Genomic DNA, 17512 nt, shown 5'->3' with positions numbered 1-17512 from the left:
CCAAGGTTCAGTTTGACCGAGTATTGAAGAGGACGGTTGTTGGTGAACGTTTTTATAGATGTTCCAATATATCGAAAGACTTCCTAACAATAGGTGGCTAGGCGACGTGTTCCATTTGATGGCGGTACGGGAAGCTGCACTATAAGTTTGGAGAGCTAGGCTCTTGGTAACATCGTCAAGGATACTCGGAAGGTCTATGCTGTAGGGGAGCAATTAAAGAGAATTAGACATTGAACAAGGTGGAGTCATATATTCGCTAAGGTGGAGATTCTTGTGTAGATTTCCTAAGGAGCGAGATATTCGTCTATTTCAATCAAGGTGGAGATTGTTGGGGATGTTTGAAATATATTATTATATGAAGTCCCACATTGCCTAGAATTATAATAGAGTAGAATATCAATGTTATATATTGGACTCAAGTCCCTTGTTATAATGTGCACCAGATATAAGCACCAAATAGGAACACCCCATGGGCAGGTAGGCCCATGGGTGTGATAGGGTTTGTAATCCTTATTCTCTAATAATATCTTGGTAGTCGCTCAGCGCTCCTGGGGACGTAGGCACAATTGGCCGAACCCCGTTAACAAATTCCCTTGTTTCTTCTCTTCTATTTACTCGTATGTCCTTTACTTGATTGCTTGTGACCAACGCTGCACAACGATCGCTTTCGCTGCACAAACACCTCCAATGGCCATAACAACCTTTATTTACCTGCCAAATAACATTAGACAAAGTTAGAATACTATTGGTTCAAGAATATTAAAAGTTGGTCTAAACATTAAAGTGTCGGTTACACTTTGAGGCTTGGTTTAAGTCCCATGAGCCTTTTTCGAACTAAGCATTATTTATGGGCAGATTTATTAAACAAACACTAAACTAAATAGAACTAAGTGTTGGTCAGAAATTGACCCACACATTTATTATAGAATTAAAAATATTTTATGCCAAACATGTTGGCAAGGACTGACTTAGTCAAGCTACGCCCAGCGCCTGATGCGGCAAGCTATGCATATGCGCCTCAGACAGAATTACCTCGGTCAGGCTTGGTACCTGATGCACCTGGCAGTGTGCCACAGTCAGAATTAGCGCCTTGACCAGGCCCTTGGCCTGTCTCATGCGCATGGCCTAGTCCATCCTTGGCTCAGTTAGAACCATGGACCAAGATGTTATTGAGCATCTTTACATCCCCTTGGGCTAACTTTGGCTCACCATCATGGATCAATCCAATGAGTTGTCCAAGGGCATTTTAAGTCCTTTTTTCCTGTGCCCTAGTCATAGGACCACTCATGCCTTCAAGGCCATCATAATCAAGGTTAGGCTCTTTGGGTATTGCATCATCCCTCCTTCTTGAAAAGATTTCGACCTTGAAATTGCATCTCTATCACCTACATCAAAAGGAGATAAATCAATAACATTAAATGTAGCACATATACTACCATACTCACTTGGTAATTCAAGCTTATAAGCATTATCATGAATTTTTGCTACAACTCGGAATGGGCCATCACCTCTAGGGAGTAGCTTGGATTTCCTTTGTTTTGGAAATCTTTCCTTCCTCATGTGTACCCAAACCCAATCCCCAGGTTCAAATACCATAGTCTTTCTCCCCTTATTGACTTATCTAGCTACACTTGCATTCTTTTTTTTAATCTTAGCCTTCAGTTGCTTGTGTAACTTCTTAACATAATCAGCTTTAGCCTTCTTATCTTTGCACTTCAAAATAGAATAGTTCGGTAAAGGTAATAGATCTAGTGGTGTCAAAGGATTAAAACCATACACAACCTCAAACGAAGACATTTCAGTGCTACTATGAGTTGCCCTATTATAGGCAAACTCGACATGAGGTAAGCATTCTTCCCAAGACTTGATGTTTTTTGTTATATAGCCCATAGAAGAGGGAATAGTGTCCAATTCACTACTTCTGTTTGCGCATCCATTTGAGGATGGCAAGTCATCGAGAAGAGGAGCTTGGTCCTAAGCTTTCCTCACAATGTTCTCCAAAAGTGACTAAGGAATTTTGTATCCCTATCAACTACATGGTTAGCATCATCAATTTTCTTACAAGGAATGAAATCTGCCATCTTAGAAAATCGATCTACAACCACAAAAATAGAATCCTTAACTGTTTTTGTTCTAGGTAATCCTAAGATAAAATCCATAGATATGTCCAACCAATGAGAGTAAGGAACGGTTAAGGGTGAATGAAGGCTATAAGGCATGACCTTAGACTTATACTTTTTGCATGTTATACACTTCTCACAATAGTTTTGCATGTTTTGTTTCATACGTGGCCAATAAAAATGTTCTTTTAACATATCTAAAGTCTTTTGGACACCAAAGTGCCCCATTAATCCCCCTCATGAGATTCCTTTAAAAGCATATCCCTCATGGAACTTTTGGGCACACACAATTGTTTCTCTTTAAATAAAAATCCATTATGCCTATAATATCCATTTTGGGCCGAATGCATACAAGCAACATAAATTTGTGAAAAATCTTTGTCTTGCTCATATTGTTCCTTGATGCATTCAAGGCCAAAAAGTTTTGTTTCAAGGGTGGATATCAAGGTATGTCTCCTAGAAAGGGCATCTGCCACTATATTGGCCTTACCTTTCTTGTGTTTCACAACATATGGGAATTGTTCTAAGAACTCAACCCATTTGGCATGTCTTTTATTCAACTTACCTTGGCCCTTTAGATACTTAAGGGACTCATGATCACTATGGACCGTAAACTCCTTAGGAAGGAGATAGTGATGTCATGTTTGAAGAGCCCTCACTAAGGCATAGAGTTCCTTGTCATATGTGGAGTAATTAAGTGTTGGCCCACTTAATTTTTCACTAAAGTAAGAAATTGGATGTCCCTCCTGCATTAAAATAGCTCAAATTGCAATGTTAGAAACATCACATTCAAATTCAAATGATTTGGAAAAATTAGGAAGTACTAACACGGGTGCACTAGTAAGCTTGGCCTTAAGTTTATTAAAGGCCTCTTCTTGTCTTTCACCCCATTGAAAGACAACATTTTTCTTCAAAAGTTCATTAAGTGGGGATGCTAAGGTACTAAAGTCCTTAACAAACCTTCTATAGAAGCTTGCCAATCCGTGGAAGCTTCTCACTTCAATTATGGTCTTAGGGGTAGGCTAATCCTTGATGGCCTTGATTTTTTCTTGGTCCACATGGACCCTATTAGCATTAATCATAAAACCAAGGAAAATTACATGATCTACGTAAAAGGTGCATTTTTCAACATTTGCATATAACTTTCCCTTCTTAGAACTAACAACACAGCCTTGGGGTGCTCATGATGCTCTTCTAAAGTTTTTGAATAGATTAGAACAACATCAAAATAAACAACAACAAACTTACCCAAGAATTCTCTCAAGACATGATTCATTAATCGCAGAAATGTGCTTGGAGTATTTGTTAAACAAAAAGGCATGACTAGCTATTCATATAGACCATAAGTGGTCTTAAAGGCATTCTTCCACTCATCTCCCTCTCGAATTCTAATTTTATGGTAGCCACTTTTAAGATCAATTTTTTTGAAAAACTGGTGGCTCAATGTAATTTATCCAAGAGACCATCCAATCTTGGAATTGGATGTCTATATTTGACCGTGATATTGTTAACGGCCCTACAATTAGTAGACATCCTACATGTTCCATCCTTCTTTGGAACTAGAATTACAAGAACAACACAAGGGCTTAGGCTCTCTTGAACTTAACCTTTTTCCATCAACTCACTGATTTGACTTTGGACATCCTTAGTCTCAAGTGGATTATACCTATAGACAGGCCTATTAGGTAGTGAAGCATCAGGAACCAAATCAACTTGGTGTTCAATCCATCTTAAATGAAGTAACCTATGAGGTACCTCCTTAGGGAAAACATCTCCAAATTCCTATAATAATTGTTGAACAAACAAAGGAAAATCTCCTTCTTTAGAAGGGTTAGTGGTCAGAAAGAATTCCTTACTAAAAAGTAGGTACAAATGTAGCTTTGTAACCAAAGCTTGCTTGATCTTCCTTTTTGTTGGCATATACCCCTATTTTGTGAGAACCTCACTCATTTTATGTGTCCTTTCCTTGTTTCCTCCACTCTTGCTCTCGTTTTGTTCTCTTGGAAGTGCACACAATTTTTCCTCAATTCCTTGTGTCCTTTCCTTTTTGGTGCATGAAAGAAAATTTGTTGGTACGCCCATCTTGTAGTGTGGCTTTGTCATATTGTCATGGTCGGCCAAATAACAAAGGGGCCAACCTCCATATTCACTACATCACATAAAACCAAATCTTCATACCTCCCAATGGAGAATTGTATTTCTACTCGCTTGTTGACAAGCATTTCTCCTTCATCACTTAACCATTGCAACCGGTAAGAAGTAGGGTGTGATTTAGCCACAAGATTATGTTTTGACACTAATCTTTTACTAACCACATTAGCACAATTTCCACTATCAATAATTAAAGAACAAAGTTTATTATTGATCAAGCATGTCGTGTGGAAGATGTTTACCCTTTGATTTGTATCATGCTCATTGATTTGGCTATTTAGACCAAGTTTGAACCAAGAATTTGTGAAAGAAAATCATCCCAAATTCTGAAGATGCAAATGTTGTGACCTGAGTTATACCTCAAAGAAAGAATTTGACACTTTTTGAACTTTTCTAGAATCAATTTTGGCACTTTTTGATTTTTCGACTTTTGACACTTTTTTATTTTGATTTTTTTTGGACTTTTGGCACTTTTTGATTTCTGATTATTTTTGGACTTTTGACACATTGATACTTTTTAAAGAAAAAGAAAGAAAAAGACTAGACTCACGGTCAAGAAAGAATGGTAAGTACAAAGCAAGAGACTAGCTTCGGTGCCACTTGATGTGAACCCTTTTGATAAAGGCACTTGCATGATCTATCTTGATCGATGCATGGCCAAGCTCACGATTGGATTGAGCTTTTGTGTATGATTAAGCAGCAGACTGATAAAAGTAGGATAAAAGAAGATAGAATAGATTTGAGGTGAAAGGCGCCATAACACTTTAAGGTATTGATAAGCCAAAGTGATGCTCGCCACAAGAACTTAGTTCTTGATAAGAACCTCTAATCTTGGTTCAGCCAAGAAGGTTTGGAGAATACTCTCACAAGGATTCAATCCTTAATTTACAAAGAAATATACATTAACTTAACTTGTTTATTCCATTGGTAAAGAAATACATTTATATGCAAGCCAACTTGACTCCCACAGTTTGTAAAATAAAAGGCAATAAAGACTAAGTCATGGTGATCCAACATAGGATACCTTTGACACATCAATCTACTCCTAAACTAGGCTAAATTTGATTGAAAATTAGCATAGCACATGTTATTCATGTGCTTTATTACATTGAAGGAAAAACATCAAGATATTGGCCTAGGATGCCATTAATACCACGGTTGAACTTTGAATAGCTTAGGATTCCATTCTTCCTTAAGTGCGCGGCTTCCAATTAAGTCACATGGTGAATGAGACTTAATGTCCTCATAATACTCCATGGCAAGGTTTGATGGGGATCATTGGATTCTTATATTCTTGAAGACTTGGCTCATAATTTTGCACATGGTAAATGTTGGAGTTATTGACTCCATAATGGCCCTCGGTTGCACTTAAGCTTGGCATGGGATCCTCTTTGTTCAAACAGAGAATTCCCTCGGTAGAATGGTGAATTATGATGAGTTAAAAGGCCTAGAGTGTCATTGGTATGAAGTTTTCTAGAAAATCAAGCCTCCAACAGCTAGAACATGGCCATTAAGCACCATTAAGGCACACTTAAAGCCTCTAACGTGCACATGGCAAATTCCCTTGAGCAACTTTGTTCCAAATAACCTTCGAGCTAAAAACTTTATCATATCGACTCTATCGTATGATGAATTCCTTAGGGTTTGATAGTGCCAAAATGTGAAAGAAATGGGGGACACTTTACAAGTGTCCCATGAAGGCATGAGTGAGGTTAAGCATGCAAGGCTAAATGCGCTAACACATGAGTATGAGTTATTTCACATGTTACCAACCAAATCTATTACTGAAATGCAAAAGTGATTTACTCTCATTGTTAAGCATTTATTTGCTCTTGATAAATATTTTTCTAAAGGAGAATTAACTAACAAATTTTTGCGTTGTCCTAACAAGAAATGGCAACCGAAAGTAACCACAATTATGGAGTCAAAATATTTGGATTCCATGCCTTTAGCTACATTATTTGGAAAACTCTAAGACTGCGAGATGGAGTTAGGGCGCTTGACGATGAATGAGGATTCATATAGGAAAAATAAAGGCATCTCTCTCAAGGCAACCACTTCACAAGATCAAGAAGAGAAAGAGGATGACGATTTTGACTCTGATGTGGATGAGGAAACTTTGAATCTCCTTGTACGAAAATTTGGAAAATTCTTGAAGAAAAGAGGAGGAATCAAGAGGTTCCAGATGAAGGAAGAGCGAGAATCAACCAAGAAAGGCAAGAACCCAAAGGGGCACTTCACTTGCCACGAATGCGGGAAGGCTGGACATATGAGGCTACAATGTTCGACCTACCTCAAAAAGGTTGAATCTGAGAAGAGCACTCATCGAGACTTCAAATCAAGGAAAGCATACATCATATGAGATGCTCCCGAGGAGGAATCAACATCGAACACATCTAATGAGGAGGAGTATGTGAAACTATGCTAAATGGTAAAAACGCAAGATGCTTGCAGCTGAGTGGTCAGGATGATACGAATGAGGTATATTATGACACTTCATCTTCTTCCGATGACTCCCCTATATATGATTAATTGTATAATGTGTATGTTGAACTACATGAGGAATTGAAAAAGCTTGCTAGGATTAGTTTAGATAGAAAACGGGTAATCCTATTGCATGAACAACAAATTATTAAAATGCAAAAAGAGTTAGATGAACTAAAATTGAAAAAATAAACTCTTGATTTAATCTACTCTTGTAGCTCATGTGATTTCTCTAAAATAGTTTATGTCAACCTGTTGTAGAGATAACCTAGACACATTACTTGCTGAATCAAGAAATTATGGTAACCATATGGGAATAGGATATAAACCCTTAACTAATAAGAGAAGGCCATATAGGAGACCTGTAGTCCATACTCATAAAAAATCATATATTCGCATGCGTACATGTTTCTATTGCGGCACTCCTGGCCATACCTCCATTGCATGTTATATTAGGAAATATGGTGTGCCTAATAGTACTTATATTTGGATGAAAAGGCGACAATGTCCTTTGGTTACTAACAAAAGGGGACCCAATATCACTTGAGTACCTGAACAAAACAAGTAATTTGTTTTGCAGACATGCATTTGAACGCATGGTGAACAGTGGTATCGAAACTCCTGGATCTTTCACTTAAAGACAAAGGGTACATCACCAATAGCGACAACAACCAAGGGAAAATACTTGGCGTTGGGACAATTGGCAATACCTCTCAAGCAGTGATCGAGAACGTGCTCCACATGGAAGGTTTGGAGCACAACCTATTAAGTATCAGCCAATTATGCGATAAAGGTTGCCGAGTATCCTTCGATTCTGATTATTTCATTATTTGTGATAGTATATCTAATAGTGTTAAGTTTGTTAGTCATCATATAAACAATATATATATGGTTAATTTGGAGGATGTCACTACATTGTTTTCAAAATGTTTTATCTCTAGAGATAATGATATATGGCTTTGGCATAGGCGCGTTGCACACATTCATATTAAACACTTAGATACATTGTCATCTCATGATTTAGTTGTTGGTCTACCTAAACTTAAGTTCAAATCTAAAGAATCTTGCGACACTTTCCAAAAGTGTAAGCAAGTCAAGAACTCATTTGCGTCAAAAAATGTGATCTCTACAACAAGGCATTTGGAGCTTCTCCATATAGACCTGTTTAGACCGTCACAAGTCACGAGTTTTGAAGGTAGTTATTATGCTTTGGTAATCGTAGATGATTTCTCTAGGTTTACATGGACCTTGTACCTTTCTGCAAAAAGCGACACTTTCAAATCCTTTAAAAGCCTTGCCAAGCAAATCCAAAACCAACTTTACTTGAAAATTGTATATATACGTAGTGACCATGGTGGAGAGTTTGAGAACCACGTGTTTGACAATTTTTGCGATAAACACAGGATCCTGCACCAATACTCAGCTCCTCGAACTCCTCAACAAAATGCAGTTGTTGAGAGGAAAAGTTGTGTATTAAAGGAGCTGACCAGTACCATGCTTAATGAAAGCAAAATGCCTAAATACTTTTGGGCCGATGTTGTACATACGGCCTACTATGTCATAAATCGAGTAAGACCTAAACTTTTAAAGACTCCTAATGAGCTTTTGAAAGGCTGAAAACCTAATATATCTCATCTTCACGCTTTTGGATTCAAATGTTTCATTTTAAGCAATTGAAAACGTGCTTTAGGAAAATTTGATTCAAAGGCTGACGAGGGTATATTTCTAGAGTATTCGATGAATAGTAAAGCAATTAAAGTTTTTTTTATAAATATATAATGATTGTAGAATAGTCGATCCATGTTCATCTTGACGAATCTTCTCCAAAAGAGATGATAAAGGTTTTGTCTGATGATGTTGCAGGTGCTTTAGAAGAAACATATACTAAGGACTTGGAAAAGGACAAAGAGGCTCAAGATGATCAAAAAGTCAGTGAGGACCATCAGGACTTGCCAAGGGTGTCAAAAACCAAGAAAGACCATCCACTTGATAAAGTAATAGATGATATCTCTACGGGGGTGGTAACCCATAATTGTTTGCATAATTTTTATAATTATATAGCTTTCATATCTCAAATAGAGACTAAGACTGTAGATGGGGCCCTAGAGGATGAACACTGGGTATAGTTATGTAAGAAGATTTAAACCTGTTTGAACGTAATAATGTGTGGGACTTGGTTCCCAAACCAAAACACCATCCGATAATTGACACCAAATGGGTCTTTAGAAGTAAACTTGATGAATCTGGCTTAATAATATGAAACAAAGCACGCCTAGTGGCCAAGGGATACAACCAAGAGGTGTAATGCCCCAAAAATTACTCCAATCATATTGCCCAAAAATGGGGAAAAATATTTTGTAATGTACAACTTCTTCATTTACATTTGACTCATTTTCGGGACATCACATTAAGTAATCTAAAATGCAGAAAAGACAACAATAGTTTGTTGAATGATCCTTTATTGAAATTGACTGAAAACGTTTATACAAAAGCAAAGCAGAATACATCCTGTTCCAAACTGAAAATATATACAATAGTCTGGTTTATTCAAAAAAACCAAAATACCCTACAAAGATACTCACCTCAAGGGAAACTGGAAATGGAAATGACCACTAGTGACTAGCTCCAAGATTAGTGGGTATACTAGGAGACTCGCTGGGATCCTCCTCCGTCTCAGAATCAGAAGAGAGGTCCACCACCTCAATGGAGTCCTCTATACAGACGAACTCCACACAGTCTTCCTCTTCGGCTTCAAGCTCTTCTTCCAGGTTGTTGGGCAAACCCTGTGACATCGAGAAGCGTCCGTATAGCAGCTCTCTTCCCCGGTGGGGAATTGGGCACATCGTCTCTACTCCATCTCCTAGTAGATTGTCCAAAGTCAGTGGGTCCGTGAGGAATTACAGACTGAATGGATGGTGCAGTAGGTGCCAATCTCCGAGCAGGTAAGGTAAAAGAAGTCTCCCAGTCTGCATGTTGTGAAGAGAAGCGCATCGTAGAGCCATCACAAACCATCTCCAGCTCTAAGGCACAATAGCCTGTGTAGGTGTATCTATGTCCATCACTACTCCATGTCCCCTCCTGAGACATCGAGAATTGGTAGCTTTGAATCCTCTCCATACAGTCCATCTGAATGAGAATGCGAACCGAAGACAAGCAGAAAGAAAAGAAAAGAAGAGAGAGAAAGGCATCTAATGAATATTATTCATTGACAGCACAGAATTACACGAAATATCACATCCAGACATACACGCATGATATACACAATATAGATCACAGACATAATGCACAATGATGAAATGATGTTATAACTCGAATCATGAGGATCAATATTCATACTCTCAATTTATGCATGATATGCTTATTTCATCCATCCTTACACCAATATCATCCCAATATAATATTCGGAAATAACCAAGAGTACAGGTCCCATAACAAGTGTCGATCGATTCTTAAGAATTGTCCATTTCAGAACAGTGTCGTATCAAACACTTTCTGGGCATCCCTCTCATTGATCCTGATTGCAAAGAGGGGTTGTCAGAGATCAACTAGTTTGCATTGTGAGAATATTCTGATCCAACATAATACCTCATATAGGAATACAAGGGACTCGTCTCACCTAGACTCTCCCTCAAGACTTTGCTGAAGAATCACCGCCATTGCTGTCCCTCTCAACATCGCGGGGCTCGTTCGTCTCCTGTAAATTTCCTCTCCACTACATTGTTATTCATTATCAGTATGCACACAAACTGAGGTTAGCCGATTAATCTTTTAATTAGTCTTTTATATCGATTGGCCCATCCTAAGACATCTCCCAAAGGTATGCATCTTGTGAGACCCAATCTTACGTTATCACGTAATATATGAATAACATCCCTACCACTATGAACCATCGCTGAATTATCGTGGATGACCACATGGCCAAGCCTCTTACGCTCAGACGACCGCGTTGTGTGATATCATGTAATCCTCTTTTAGGCATACCCTTGCTCACGACATCCTCGTCGAAATACTTGCCTACATAAGATGCAAGAACAAAAGTAATAGTATACGTTTGTCAATTTGGGCACCAGACTCATTCCTCTAAGCCACAGTCTTCCCCAAGGGTAAATACACTTTACACCCAAGCTAGCGCTAATGCTTAACCAATAAATCAATCAAAAACAGTCACAACTTATGTCTGTCTTTTACGCAAGCGAGAGATTGTCGCTCAAGCTAAAAATCCACCAAAAAATGGTCAAAGTCACTCTCTACATCTCGCCCAGGCGCAGACTGTCGCTCGGGTGCCCAAAACTTCCCAGAACAGGCCAAACAACAGCCTGACCGTCGCTCGGGCGAGGACCACTCGCCCAAGCGAGGCTAGCTCACTCAGGCGACAATTGGGGGCTTTAGCCATAGCCTCTCCCTCGCCTAGGCGAGGCTGGCTCGCCCAGGCGAGGGTAGTCCAGTTGTTAGGACTACTTCCTCGTCCTTTTGGGCTACCGGATCGAAAATCTCTGATGTTTTCGATCCTACGCATTTTAGTTTCTCGAGTGGAGTTCCTTCATGGATAACAACCACAAGTTTTGATATTTTATACTATCCTCGGGGCATATAGCCTAAGGAAAAATCCATACTTAATCCAAACAAGAAATGATTTGGTTAAGTATGAGTTTCTAACAAAAACATAAATTACTCCATACTTTTGAGGTAGTTGGAAGATTCAGGTGTCATATTCAGACACCACTATGTCTCGATGTATTCTCTCTCACCTTGGGTTGTAACGCGGTTGATTTCCCTTCCGTGAATGTGTAGGTTGTCCGACTTCGAACGCCTTGAAACTAAACATGAAAACCAATCAGCGATTCACGAGTTAAATTGTTTTCCTACTAACTCTATGCTAAAAACATCATTTTAATCCATTCTAAGAACATCCGAGACTTTCATCCATTCGGTCCAAGATTCATATTCTTGAACCATCATTTATCCTCGAAAGTCTCATTCCCGATTCCTATCGGTTCATGATCATTTCAACACCTTTTTACAAGGATTGATCTCAAGATCAACACGTCATTTTAAATCAAACATCCTTGATTTCATCATCATCATCTCTTTTCATCAAAATCAACACATGCATATATTTTAAACACTAAAACAGCCCCATGAACAACAATATTTCATGGTTTCAAAACAACAATTTCTAAATTCATAAAAAACTCATTTTCACGTTCTTGCGTATAACAAGAGATAAGAGGATTTTTAGAAAATTTTGAAGGTTAAAAACGTTCGTAACATGCGCATAAACATCATACTCAAATATCGTAAACAATGAACGGCTACATTTTCTAAAAGATGAAGAATAAGTATGAGGGTTTCCCTTGGTGTTCTTCACAAAATCCAAATGAAGAAGAAGAGGAAGTGATGCCAAGGGTTTCTCTAGCTTGAATGACACTTTAAGTAGAATAAATATGATTAAGGGGGAAAGCCAAGGGTTTCAAAAGTAAATGGCCCTTTTAAGAGGGATTTATTCAGGTTTAAGGAGGCAAAGCCAATGGTTTTCAAAGAATAACGGCGTAACGGTAAATGAAGGGTTTAAGGAATTTAGTGTAAAAGATGAGTATTTTCGCTTGCCCGCCATGCAAGTTTCACTCAAGAAAATGAGGTGACTTCTTCAACGAAACATTCGCGATGAGTCCATGCCCGAGTATTGTCGGTTAATACTCGGCTGGATATAAAATCTTCCAATTGCGGTTAGAATTTCAGAATACCGAATTCAGAGTGAAAAATATTTAGAAATAAGTTTTAGACAAAATTGATGTCTATCCTGACTCGAAATAATATTTCGAACCCAACAGCACAATCTAAATTCAATCCCGAGCTACAAAACTCAAAAACACGTTATTGGGTCAAATTCGGGCTCAACGCTCGTATTGATACTCATTATGAGTCTCTGAGGAACTTGATTAAATAGGGGTTTGACAAAATGAACAGTTTAACGAAGAAATCAACCGCCTAGATTTCCTTATTCGAACCAGCAACGACATCAGGCATCCACAAGCAAGACGACCTCCTTCACCACCTAAGGAATAGTTTACGAGTGTCTAGATCTTAGGGTGTTATTTTTTTTTGTATAGTTTATCTTTTGGTTCATGTACTTCATTTCATTTGGACATTGTATCTTTATACTTGTAATATTTTTTCTTTTAATGAAACTTTTTCTATGTAAGCGTTTCAAATTGCTATTTCATGTATTGTTGAGCTATGGTTAATTATGTCAATAGTTTATGGATTATGGTTTTATGAAAATATTGATCTTATCTTGCATGCTTATTAGATATGTTTGATTAATACATGCCTTAACTGAACAAATAAGCAATATTAGTCATTTCATGCCTGATTGATTATATACATGATGGATATGTTATATAAATCTTGTTCATATTCTTTTTTTTTATCATTTTAATCGATTAAATATAGTTGTTAATCGATTAAATGCAGAGATTTGCGCATTTGTTCAATCTTTTTAAAATTGGTTAATCAATCACAATCAATACTAAATGATTAATTACAGTTTATTTTCACAAACTATTATATCTCTTCCTACTTTTGACCATCTATTATCATGTTATTGTCTATGCTTTTTGATAATGTCAAAAGGGAGAGAAAGGTTCTTTTGTTGTTTGAAGTGTTTTTCAGGTTGTTGAGCTTTCTTAAGTATGCTATCTACACTTGCTTAAATCTTTTCGCCTCGTTCCTTGGTTGAGGGGGAGAACAAAGTGAGGGGAGCAGTGCAACTTTGACATTACACCAACCTTGCAAACACTTGTTGATCATCACCAAACTCATCAAACAAGAATTTGGTGTAGGGGGATTGAAAGTGCTAAGAGTCAAGATTTGCATATTTGACGTTGACCTTGGTTTTGATGAAGACAATGGATATACAAGAAAGCTTGAAGATCTTACAATAAACATCAAGCCGAACTTTGTAAGTTATACTTTATTAGAAGTCTTAAGATGATTGTCTTAGATCGAGTCTAGGTTAGGTAAACCTAGGTGGAAATCTCACAAGAGCTATAAAATAAAAAATATTAAAATTGAGATACAACATCTAGATATAATATGATAAGTAAGCTCATGCATCTAAATACATGGTTTTGTGCATTAAAGGTAACATATTTGAAAAATAATGTATTGCATGATAACATGTCATATAGGTAGTTTACCATTCATCAAAAAACTATTTTTCATACAGCATAATCGATTATGTGTTGCATATAATCGATTATCAGAGTTACAGTAGATAACCAATCTGATGTCTTTTGTGTTTTAATTGATTAAGGCATGGGATAATCTATGTATAATTGATTAATAGCAGTATCAATATGTTTGGTATAAATGATGGAATTTTGGCCCGTGTGACATATCATGCATTATCTTGTATAATTTTGCATAACTAGAAGATCTTTGAATATACATTTTCATACATTATATTAGGAGAGTTTAGAGAGTGAGAGCATGTTGAATAGGGCTTAGATAATTATATTATTGCATGAATCTCTAGGTTTTTCCATGCATTACATTGTTACATATGTTTCTTGATTTGTTTTAGAGTGAAAGTGAGAAAAATCTGTTTTCTGGAAATTGTGAAAACTATTTTGTGAAAACCCTTTGCATAATTTTTCATTTAGATTAGGTTCTTGTGAGTATTTTGCTTAGTGTTTTAGAATTGAGTTTACATTGTTTTATCCGAGTATTAAGTACTTAAGAAAACTCAAAAATTGTATCAAACAAGGAAGTCGATCTCTTTATGAATAGTTTCACTTCAAGAAGAGATTTTGTTATTCTTTACAGAGACTAGGAGGTTTTGGTTCAACCGATACCTAGTTGGGGCCTAATCGTGAAAAGATAGGAGATCTTAGTAGGCGAGTTGGAGAAGTCAAACCGATGTTGTCAAGCTTGTAGAGTCCAAGAAAGTAGCATTTTAGTTTTGTCATGTATTGGAAGCTAGTTTGTATTTAAACAATTTCAATAGTGAAGAAAAATCACCAAAGATCATAAGAAGAGACTTGGATGTAGTTTGCAGTGGACTGCAAACGAACCAGGATAGAATTTCCTTGTGCATAATTTTCTAACCCTTATCTCCTTTACTTTTGATCTTTATATTCTTGTTAATTGATTGATTTTGTGTTACCTGCTATATTTTGTATTATTATCATTCTATAACCTCTATAACTAATTAATTATATAAAGATTGGTAATTGGTGACTTGCTGTGAAGAAACCATAAAATCTAGAATTGCAAGACTCTGGATAATCGATTATCCATAAGCATAATCGATTTAGTCCAACATCGGTTAATCGATTAAAACCAAGCTTAATCGATTAAGTACAACATCTTTTTGTATTGCGCAAAATATCGGAAAAGTAGATTAAGTGATTCGTGACACCTATTCATCCCCCTTTTTACGTGTATTCTGACCTGCTGGTACCAACAAACATGAGTAGCTAAAACCCTTGTTGGGATTGAATGTAACATGAGCTTGATATATACACATTAATTCACCATTTAATCATGAAGTTTTGATTATATTTGAGTTGTGTATTTACTTTATGCATGCTTTAAGTTTGATCATCTTATTTCCTAATATTAGAATAAGTTGCTTTGGTTCTTTCTTCCATTATTCTGAACTTGCATAACTCAACAAGTAGTATATTTTCTAAACATAGACTTGCATTATTTGTCATATCATGCATTTCACTTTTTAGTATCTAGACATAGAACTATTATTGTAATTTTATTAGTCCCAAAGTGAATAGTATGTATTACTAGACATAGAGATGTACTTGATGGTTCATAAATCTTCAATTTATTATTGTAGTTACTAGATATAGATCTACCTGTGATAAAGTACTAGCAAAGACCAAGACATTGACGGCTAGTAAAATAAGGTGTTGCATTTTAACTCAACTTGCATGCATGGATTGCTAGATATAGAGGCATGATTTTGCAACTTATGTTTCCTAATCTTATGAATAGAAGTTTCCAAATATAGAGCTTTGTTGTATAAGTTGCTAAATTGACTAAGTCATTAGCTTTTAGTAATATTGAGGTTATTGTATAGAATAATCATTACTTACTGATTTACCTTTAAGTGTGAAGTTAAATCTCAGCTCCCTTTATCATATTATTACATTTTGATTTAGTTGTCTCAAAAAACAAACCAAAAACTCTTTTTCAAAACCAACTTAGAATAGCAATTTTTAGCTGAAAGGCTAGCATCTAGCAAGTCCTTGTGAACTCGACAATCCGTCACTCTATACTTGTTTACGACACTAATCTAGTTTTATACTCCTATTTTCCAGTTAGCAAAATGGCGTCATTTCCGGGGACTTGCGTCTAGATGCTTAGCATCGCAAAAAAAAATTTGTTATTTTAGGTTCTTAATTTTCTGCATAATTTTATGTTCTTACTTTTTCTGTTTTCTTCTCTTTGAGAAAATTAATATGTTTGTTTGAGCTGTTTGTGTAGGGTGAGGTTCGAAGTGCACCATGAGTTATACGATGTTGGATCATGAATTGGACACTCATGATGCACTTCAGGATCAAAGTATGAGGCTTTCTCACCAACATGACTCATTCATCAAACAAATGGACAGTCTACATTAACAACATGTCAAATCTCCTTTTAGTCAATAAATGAAAAACACTCTGAACTAGTTCTAGCAATTGAGTACTATTATCTTAAGAGATTCAAAGGAAGTAGTTGGCTAAGCAAGTGAGTGAGAATTTAACATAGCGGACGGTCGAGTACCAACAAAGTGCATTTTCCTGCATCAAATCCGATTCTGAAGAGAAATACATCCCTAACACTACAATGGTTGGTGAGCCAATTGGTAGGGAATTAATTTATGATATTGATGTGAGGAAAAGAGTAACAATATATTCAAAAGAGAGATTGAAACAAATGAGAGTAAGTTAGTAGTAATCATGAAAATATTAAAAATAGAAAAAAGAGGAAGAGTGAGTCATAGAATATGGTGGAAGAGTAGAGAAGAAAATAAGAGGAGAACCCTTATTGACTCATGTCTAAAGAGGGTGAATACCGTAATGAAGCGATATAAGCAATAAAATGTTGTGCTACTTTGGTTGCTGCAACTATGTGACCCTTAAGGACACATCACATATCAAGCTATTGACGTTAAACGAACATGTAACACCGTGATTTTCTGTGCGCATTTTATTAAATATTTAATTGACAAGCGTTTAATTTTAGAAATTAATTGGTATTGATTTAGGGTAAAACTCAGTTGAGTTTTAGTCTTGTATTGTGGTTTCCTAATTTATGGTAAATTTACATGATTTTATGAGACAGAAAGTCTTCAGACCTCTTCCGGGCCCAAATTCACCCTAAATTCGGCCCAAAAGGTGATTCTTGAGTTTCATAACTCGGAATCAAATTCCAATTGCGCCATTTGGTTCGAAATATTATTTCGAGTCAAAATAGACACCAAGTTTGTCCATAAATCATTTCTAGATATTTTTCACTCTGAAATCCAAGTTTTGACGTTCAAAACATAACCCAAAATCGGGAGATTTTTAATCTCCGGCCGAGTTTTAGACAACAAGACCCGGGCATTATTTTAATCACGATGTTTCATCACATTAGTCACATTACTATCCATGAGTCGAGCTTGCTTGTTGAAGAAGAAAAAGTACAACATTTTGCGCAATCCCCAAAATCACTCATCAACTCCTTACATCACCAAGATTTTGGAAATCCCA

This window comes from Lupinus angustifolius, chromosome LG03, assembly GCF_001865875.1.
Source record: "Lupinus angustifolius cultivar Tanjil chromosome LG03, LupAngTanjil_v1.0, whole genome shotgun sequence".
NCBI lineage: Eukaryota > Viridiplantae > Streptophyta > Magnoliopsida > Fabales > Fabaceae > Lupinus > Lupinus angustifolius.
This window is presented reverse-complemented; position numbering follows the sequence as displayed.